The sequence below is a fragment of the Brachycentrus maculatus genome, unplaced genomic scaffold (genome assembly GCF_059751285.1).
Source record: "Brachycentrus maculatus isolate JH-2025_06_01 unplaced genomic scaffold, ASM5975128v1 h1tg000466l, whole genome shotgun sequence".
Lineage (NCBI taxonomy): Eukaryota > Metazoa > Arthropoda > Insecta > Trichoptera > Brachycentridae > Brachycentrus > Brachycentrus maculatus.
Genome location: NW_028281213.1, coordinates 23,802 through 32,120, shown reverse-complemented (window position 1 = coordinate 32,120; position 8,319 = coordinate 23,802). Strand labels below are relative to the sequence as shown.

At 29.6% G+C, this 8,319-nt stretch overlaps 1 pseudogene; it reads left to right on the top strand.

Moving 5' to 3' along the window:
- Positions 1-11: 11 nt before the first annotated feature.
- Positions 12-1,376, top strand: LOC148302290 (glucose dehydrogenase [FAD, quinone] pseudogene; annotated as a pseudogene).
- Positions 1,377-8,319: the final 6,943 nt, after the last annotated feature.

Genomic DNA, 8,319 nt, shown 5'->3' with positions numbered 1-8,319 from the left:
GCAATTTAGGCTGGAGCTGGGATGATGTGCTACCGTACTTTAAGAAATCGGAAAACAACACAAACTCCCTATTGGCCAGTTCGCCTTATCATGCATCAGGGGGGTACCTCACGGTGACCGATCCTCCATACGTAACACCCCTTGCAACAGCCTTCAACGAAGCAGGAAATGAACTTGGCTATGAAACTAGAGACATCAATGGAGAAATACAGACTGGTTTTATGACACTTCAAGGAACTATGAGAAATGGACGTCGATGCTCAACAGCTAAAGCATTTATTAAACCTGTAAGAAATCGACCCAATTTGCATGTTTCACTAAATTCATTCGTCAAAAAAATAGTGATCGATCCGATTACAAAGAAAGCGACCGCGGTAGAGTTCAATAAAGGTATAATTCCATGGAAAATTCGGGCCACAAAAGAAATTATTGTCTCAGCAGGTGCAATCAATTCTCCTCAACTCTTGATGTTATCTGGAATTGGTCCTAAAGAAGATCTAGAGATGCTTAATATTCCTGTAATAAATGACCTACAAGTTGGAAAAAATCTTCAAGATCACAATGCTTTTGGTGGATTGAATTTCATAGTAAATCAATCCGTTTCCCTTCTAGGATCGAGAGTTACAAAGTTGTCAAATTTTGTCGAATATTTTACTAAAGGAGAAGGCATTTTAACAATAAAAGGAGCAACCGAAGCAACTGGATTCATTAACACGAAGTTCGCTAATCCTTATATTGACTTTCCCGATATCCAATTAGCCTTTCAAGCAGGATCTACCAGTTCAGATGGAGGAATGCACCTTAAGAAGATATACGGTTTGACTGACGAGTTCTATAATACTGTTTATGCGCCATTACACAATCTAGATGTATGGGCGGTTACTCCGATTTTACTGAGACCCAAAAGCAAAGGATTCATACAACTCAAAACTTCTAGTCCATTCGATACACCAAGAATATTTGCTAACATTTTTGATGATTACAGAGACTTGGAAACTATGAGAGAGGGTGCAAAGTTTATATTGAGACTCGCTAACACAACGGCATTTCAAAAATTTGGATCCAAAGTATCCGACATCCGATTACCCGGATGTGAAGACATGGAGCTTTACTCTGATGAATACATCGAGTGCATGGCTCGACAACATACAGTAACAACATATCATCCCGTGGGAACTTGTAAAATGGGCACTTCTTCTGATCCTACTGCCGTAGTAGATAAAGAACTGAGAGTTTACGGGATTACAGGGTTGAGAGTTGTAGATGCTAGCATTATGCCAGAAATGGTGAGCGGGAATACCAATGCTCCAGTAATTATGATAGGAGAAAAGGCCAGTGATATGATAAAAGCATTATGGGGACCGTAAATTAATACAACTGACATACATATACATACATATAAACAAATATATATTATACTATTTAAGCTTTGCCTCTCCAATTTTTGGACTCTTTTGAGACTAAGTTCCTGTGATTAGAGAGTGACTTACCCTTAATGTTAATTGATTATTCTTAATTAAGGGTGTGTATATATATGTATATATATATATATATATATATATATATATATATATATATATATATATATATATATATATATATATATATATATATATATATATATATATATATATATATATATATATATATATATATATATATATATATATATATATATATATATATATATATATATATATATATATATATTTATATATTTATATATATATATAAATATATATATATATATATATATATATATATATATATATATATATATATATATATATATATATATATATATATAAATATATATATATATATATATATATATATATATATATATATATATATATATATATATATATATATATATATATATATATATATATATATATATATATATATATATATATATATATATATATATATATATATATATATAATATATATATATATATATATATATATATATATATATATATATATATATATATATATATATATATATATATATATATATATATATATATATATATATATATATATAATACAGTATTTTTTCTTTCTACCGTTTTTTGTTGGTTTTTTTTTATTTCTCATATATCGTATAAAATGCATTTAATTTTTTCAAGTAAGTACCTACATTAATATCTTAATTGTTTTGTTTTTCGTAGAAAGTTTATTAAAATATTTGTTTTTAAAATGTTTGTAATTTTGTTTGAATTACTTGTGTTCTAATTTAATTTTTCAATCTAAATGTGTATTTTTTTAGAAATAAATATTTATATATTTTTCAACTTGAAGAATTGCTATTTTTTAAAAGATTTCTACGTGGGAGACTTGAAATTGTAAAAAAAAAATTATTTTAATATTTTTATTTTTAATTAATTTTTAATTGTTCTCTGAACTATTTTGACAGAGGTCAGCGCATTTGTGGATTCTTCCCCCCATCCAAAGATAACATCCAAAATTAATGCATTGTGTTATTCAGATATTTAAATTATACATTTTATTACTTAAATCGAGTAAATATGATTGTAAAATGTTAACAAGGATTTAATTAAATCTTTATTTTTCAATTCATATTAGTATTAATATGAGCAGTTTTCATTTTCCGAACTATTTCCTTAATTTGTTACGTCACCTATATGCAAATCAAAATCTCAGTTCATTGAATAGCCTTCATTTAACGAATTTAACATATTTTTTGTAACCCAAATTATGTTTTTAAGGTTGACTCAAATTGAATGTAATAAAACTGTAATCTTTGATGTATACGTGCATTACAACGCAAAATTAGTATACAAAAAAAAACAAATATTGTAATTTACTCATTATATTATTATTCTTATTGTTGTCCAATTGTGTATATTTAATTATTTGTATATTCTTTTTATTAATTCTAAACTCTTAGATGAAGTGTGCAAGCCTCTAAGATATTTATGAAACATTTATATAATTTATATGACATAAAAAAAAAATTATAAAATTACAGTACAATTAAAAAAATATAAATATATATACGTGTATATCTTTGTCGTAGCTGTCGTTAAGAAAAAGGGATTCAGTTGGCTTGGCCGTGTACTCCGCATGCCTCCTGGAACCCTTAATCAAGCTTGCCTCTTTTACAAAGCATCAGGTTCGCGCCGCCCAGGACGACCACTGCTGACAATTCGTCGGCAGTTCTCGTCAGAGCTTCGGGACGCGAACCTGACTTGGGAAAATGCAAGGGAGCTGACAGTCAACAAAAAAGCCTGGAGACAGGTTGTGAATTCCATATGCTCCACATAAGGAGAAAATATCGTTAAAAATATAATGTTTATGGATATTTCAACAAGATTTTACTCTTTTGAATTCTTACCTCGCCAGAAATTTTAAAATTTTATATCACTACAAATATGTACTCTAAGGACAAACTAAGATAAAGAGCATATTGTCCGATCGATATGCGTTTGAATATGTACCATACTTATGCAATTTTCTTAGAATCCGGTATCTATCATTCCATCACAGAGAATATTTTCCTTTGGCAAGTTTAGTTTTCACAAGTTGATGGCAAATTATCTTTCAGGCGGCCCTGCCTCGAGTTTCCTAATCACAACTCAAACTTTGGGCCAAACTTCTTAGGGGTTGGGGCCCGGATGGGGCGGCGCGGTGTAGCAAGGGTTAACAGAGTGAGAACACTGACTTCAAAATACCAGGACATGTCTTATATTCAAATTTCGTTCATAAATTACGACGGTAAACATGTAATACATCATATCCAGAAGCGCGTAATTTGAGTAACATAAACCTTAAATATTGGGGGACATAGTTTGAGATCACTTCAAAATTAATGTTGTGAATCAACTATTTGTATAATTCATTAAACATTGTCATACAAATTAAATTTAAAACATAAATTATAACAATAGTATTTATTCGTGCAAATCTTTAAATGAGTTTAATTTATAATCAGTTATTCTTAAAAGATATAAATGAATTTTTTTTAAATTGTATATTCATCCAAAACTCAATATGTCATGAAAACATTTAGAAGGTTTTACTAAACTCAATATATTTTACGGTTTGCCTGTAAAATAATAAAAATCCTACTAACAAGACAACTCCTATAATTTTTTAAACAAATTGTTATCTTACTATATGTTTCAAAAGGTAAAGAAATAGAAAAAATAACATCGCAGCTTATATACAAGCAAATTGACAAAAATGTTATACTCACAAAATTTCACAATAACAAATTCAATATTTCTGATTATTGCACACACTGTCGCACATGTTTTAAGTGGGTTCCACATATAAGAGTTTCTTTAATTGATTCGGCAGTCACTTTTTAATAATATCTATCCATTTTAAATTAGAATTTCACTATTTCTTAAAATATTTTATGATACTTGTTTCGATGCATTCCGCATCATTTTCAAACGCAGTATTGCGGTGTTTTCAAATGATGCGAGGTGCATTGAAATACATGTTGCAACAGATTGTAAGAAAAAGTGGTATATGCTAAGTGAAATTTGAATAAAAAAGTTACTTCAATAACGAGGTTGAAATTAATTCCGAATTTACCCTTGAATATCGATCTTGAATCTAGATACATCTTTCTTATAAAGAGTTTAAGCCTTGACCAATTTTGAATATTGGTTTTTATAAGTTGTAAGACATTGATTGTTCCATACCAGTTTTTTTTTATTCTGCATAAAAATTTTAATAAATAATAAAGCTAGGGTGCAAAATGCCAAACCCTCTTCCAGCGGAACGAAAGCTTCTCCTAAGTAGTTTTTCGTGGTATCCTCTCAGCAATGAGCAAATGATGAGAAGTTCCTGATAGGCTAACACAGATTATCTCTCCAGTTCTCAACACAGATGAAAATAAAACATCTTTTATAAGGTAGAAGTAAAAAAATCCACTTAATGATATGTAAACCTTGTACATAATAAACATAGTATTTAAAAAATGAAATTGTCTTATAAAAAATGAGTCGATTATTTTTCTACATCGTGTTGTTTAAACAAAACTATAGCAAGTCCTTCGGTATGAAGGTTTATGGAGACTTATTACTGTTTACAGGATGTATGGAGTTTAGCCATGTACACGGTGGGCGAGCCACTAATGAATTTTATTGCCAATCAGAATGTTTAGGTGTTCGTTAAAACTTGTTTCCTCCTCGAAAGCCCAAACTATGCTAGGCCCTTACGCGGTATTAGGAGAAAGTGAGCTACACGGGTTGCGTAAAATGCAAACACCTCATTTATTTAATTGCTCCTACAGTTTAGTTGGAAAATATTTAATGTACCATTTAAATAAATAAAAATACTTATTAATTTTTTTACAAAAATGTTAATAATATTAGTATAAAACCACTCACTGAGATTTTTATGTCTACCGGTGTCGAGACGTATCCGTCTCTTCGTCAGGACAATCACTAACACAGAATGCAAACAATACCACCCTTCACCACCATAGCACCATTTACACGGTAAAAAAAAATATCGGTGAGTGGTTATAAAATAATATCATTAACATTTTTGAAAAAAAAAGTCTAAATGACTAACCACATAGTAAATGCTTTAAATATTAATAATATTGAGAATATTATACATAAAAATATATAATTTATAATAAATAATAAGTGCTTGAATATGGTTGAATGGATAAGATATTATAAGTATTATCTATCATTAGAATTCTAGCTGTCCATCAAACCTCATTCATAAGTTTTTCCTCTACTCTTTTCCTTAAATTTCCTTCTTCTTTTGCCTTCCTTATACATTTGTAATTTTCATAAATTTTTATCATAAAGTAGTTGCTTCACCAATACAGCAATGAATTGTAATTTTTGTTTTTTTTTCTCTTCTCTTTTCCTCATTTAAACTTTATGTTCAAGCACTATACACGCTCTGATTGCAAACAGCTATATAAATTTTACCGTAATTATTTTTCTGTTACATTCAACAGATGGCGCTGAAATTGCAGTATAAAAAACCTTATTTTTCAAAAAGTGATCGGTGAATAATTTATGAATTTTTTTTTTGAAATAAACGAATATTTATATTTTAATCATATGAATATTAGCAATGACGTCTTTAGTAATTTACGTAAATAATAAAACCATATTATACTTATTTCTTAAGTATTTAATTTTTTACGACTGGATTTCAAAACCATTTATTAGTGATAAAGGTTGCTTAAAATCAAATTTACATTAAATGTTCAATATAAGGAGGCAAAAAGAGTTTATGTAGCAATCAAATATGCACATAATATAAAATTGAAATATGACAAAGGAAAATTCTACTTAAAATATCACCAGAAAACAGAGAAGAAAGATCAACTAAGATTAAAAGAACGAAAAAAAAAATTGTGAAACATATATAGGAAATACGAAATATGTAGAAAGTATCCTATGTCCTGATAGTGGAACAGTGATTTATTTACACAGAATAAGTGCAACTTAACTATTGTATTTGAAAATTAATTAATATTTAATGCTACAAAAAATCTTCAAAAAGGCTAATATATTACCAAAATAAATAATTACTTTTGTTTTTGAAAATTAATTAATATTTAATGCTACAAAAAAATCTTTAAAAAAAGGCCAACATATTACCTTAATAAATAATAAACACAGGAATTACAGGTAATTCCAGTATTTATTTTTATTTAACTGTCTGTATTCGGCCACGCGTTGCTATGGCTCAGTCTGGTCAGATGGAAAAAATACGAGTATGTTGAATTTTACATGCCTGTGAAGCAATAACAAAAAATTCAAAAATCTCTGGAACAGTAATGCAATTGAAAATGTGACAGGAAAGCCGTGAGCTATGTTAAGTATTGCATGAGTTACTTAAACTAACTAACTAACCATCACGCCACTTCCAGGTAGGCAGAGAGAATCGAACGCCACACCACTCTGTCTTTGCAAACATTCTTCGCCTCTTCTACATTCATGCATCTCCTCATACATACCCGACGATTATTACGACTCCTGACCCGGCCGCTTTCAAGTATTTGACATACCTGATTGTGCCAGGTTTTCCTCGGTTTTCCTCTGCTTCTTTTTCCAACTTCATTTGCCTCATAAATTTGTTTAACCGTTCTTTCCTCACTCATACGTTCCACATGTCCAAACCATCTCAACACACCCTTCTTAATTTTATCGATAAAACTTATCTCAGCCTTGCATTCTCTCCTTATTTCATCATTCGAACATCTATCAAACATCGTTACTTTAACGTGCAAATAACATTTTCGTCCTAAGTTGAAGTGCCATTTCAAATTATTTTAAAATAATAATGACGTTCGTTTAAAATCTTGAATGTCTTTTGATAGTTATTTTATGTAAAGAAAATTAATGTCATGTTTCCTCGGTCTTCCTCTGTTTCTATTACCAACCACAAAGGCCTCATAAATGTATTTTACTGTTTTTTCTTCACTCATTCGATTTACATAAATATTTGATTTTGGAAACGAAATACTTGAAAACCTTTGTGTACCTAAAGTCAGTATTAAAAATAGATTAGTTTAACATTCAATAAAAACATTTAAAAATCATAAAAACTGTAAAATATTATTTTTGACAATATAACGTTACAATAATGCAGAGTTGCATTACTAGAATAAAAGAAAAAACATTTTTTAAATTAAAATCTTTATCAAAATACACCAGTCAATAGGTTAAACAATTGTTATCATTTCAATGTCACGTTTGCATATGTTTATTTCACCAATCTCTACAAAGTTTTCCCGCACCCTGTAGTAAACTACAAGGGTGGCATGGTTTATTAATTTAGTTTTTATTGAATATGACAGCTATCGGATGTAATTTTGTAACAACTCGCAATACAGGGTGTTTCCTCCAGTACAGTATCTATCTCCTATTACACATAGCGCCATAAAGCCTTCATTACCGCCATTTTGTTCCCATCACAATACCCCTCCCAGACATTTTGTTACCCCTTCAATTAGTTCCATGATCTCAGGGTAGTTTCCGATTCAACAATTTGATATAAACGGATTTTGTTGACTAACTTTAGAACAATTGATCGGAAACGGTTCGTTTAATTTTGACAAGCATTACGACATAAAATTACGTAATACATTTTAAAACAAGAGATTTATATGACATAATACATAAAAATATTTTTCTCATTGAATACTTGTCCACCTCCATAGTATTGCAGTAAGCGCATTTGGTTACCACGCTAGAGGTCCCGGGTTCGATCCCCGCGAGCTCAGAGCAAATATATGTACATAATTTTTCCCTCTTATATTGTCCGCCTCCGTGATGTTATAGTTAGCGTGTTTAGCTACCG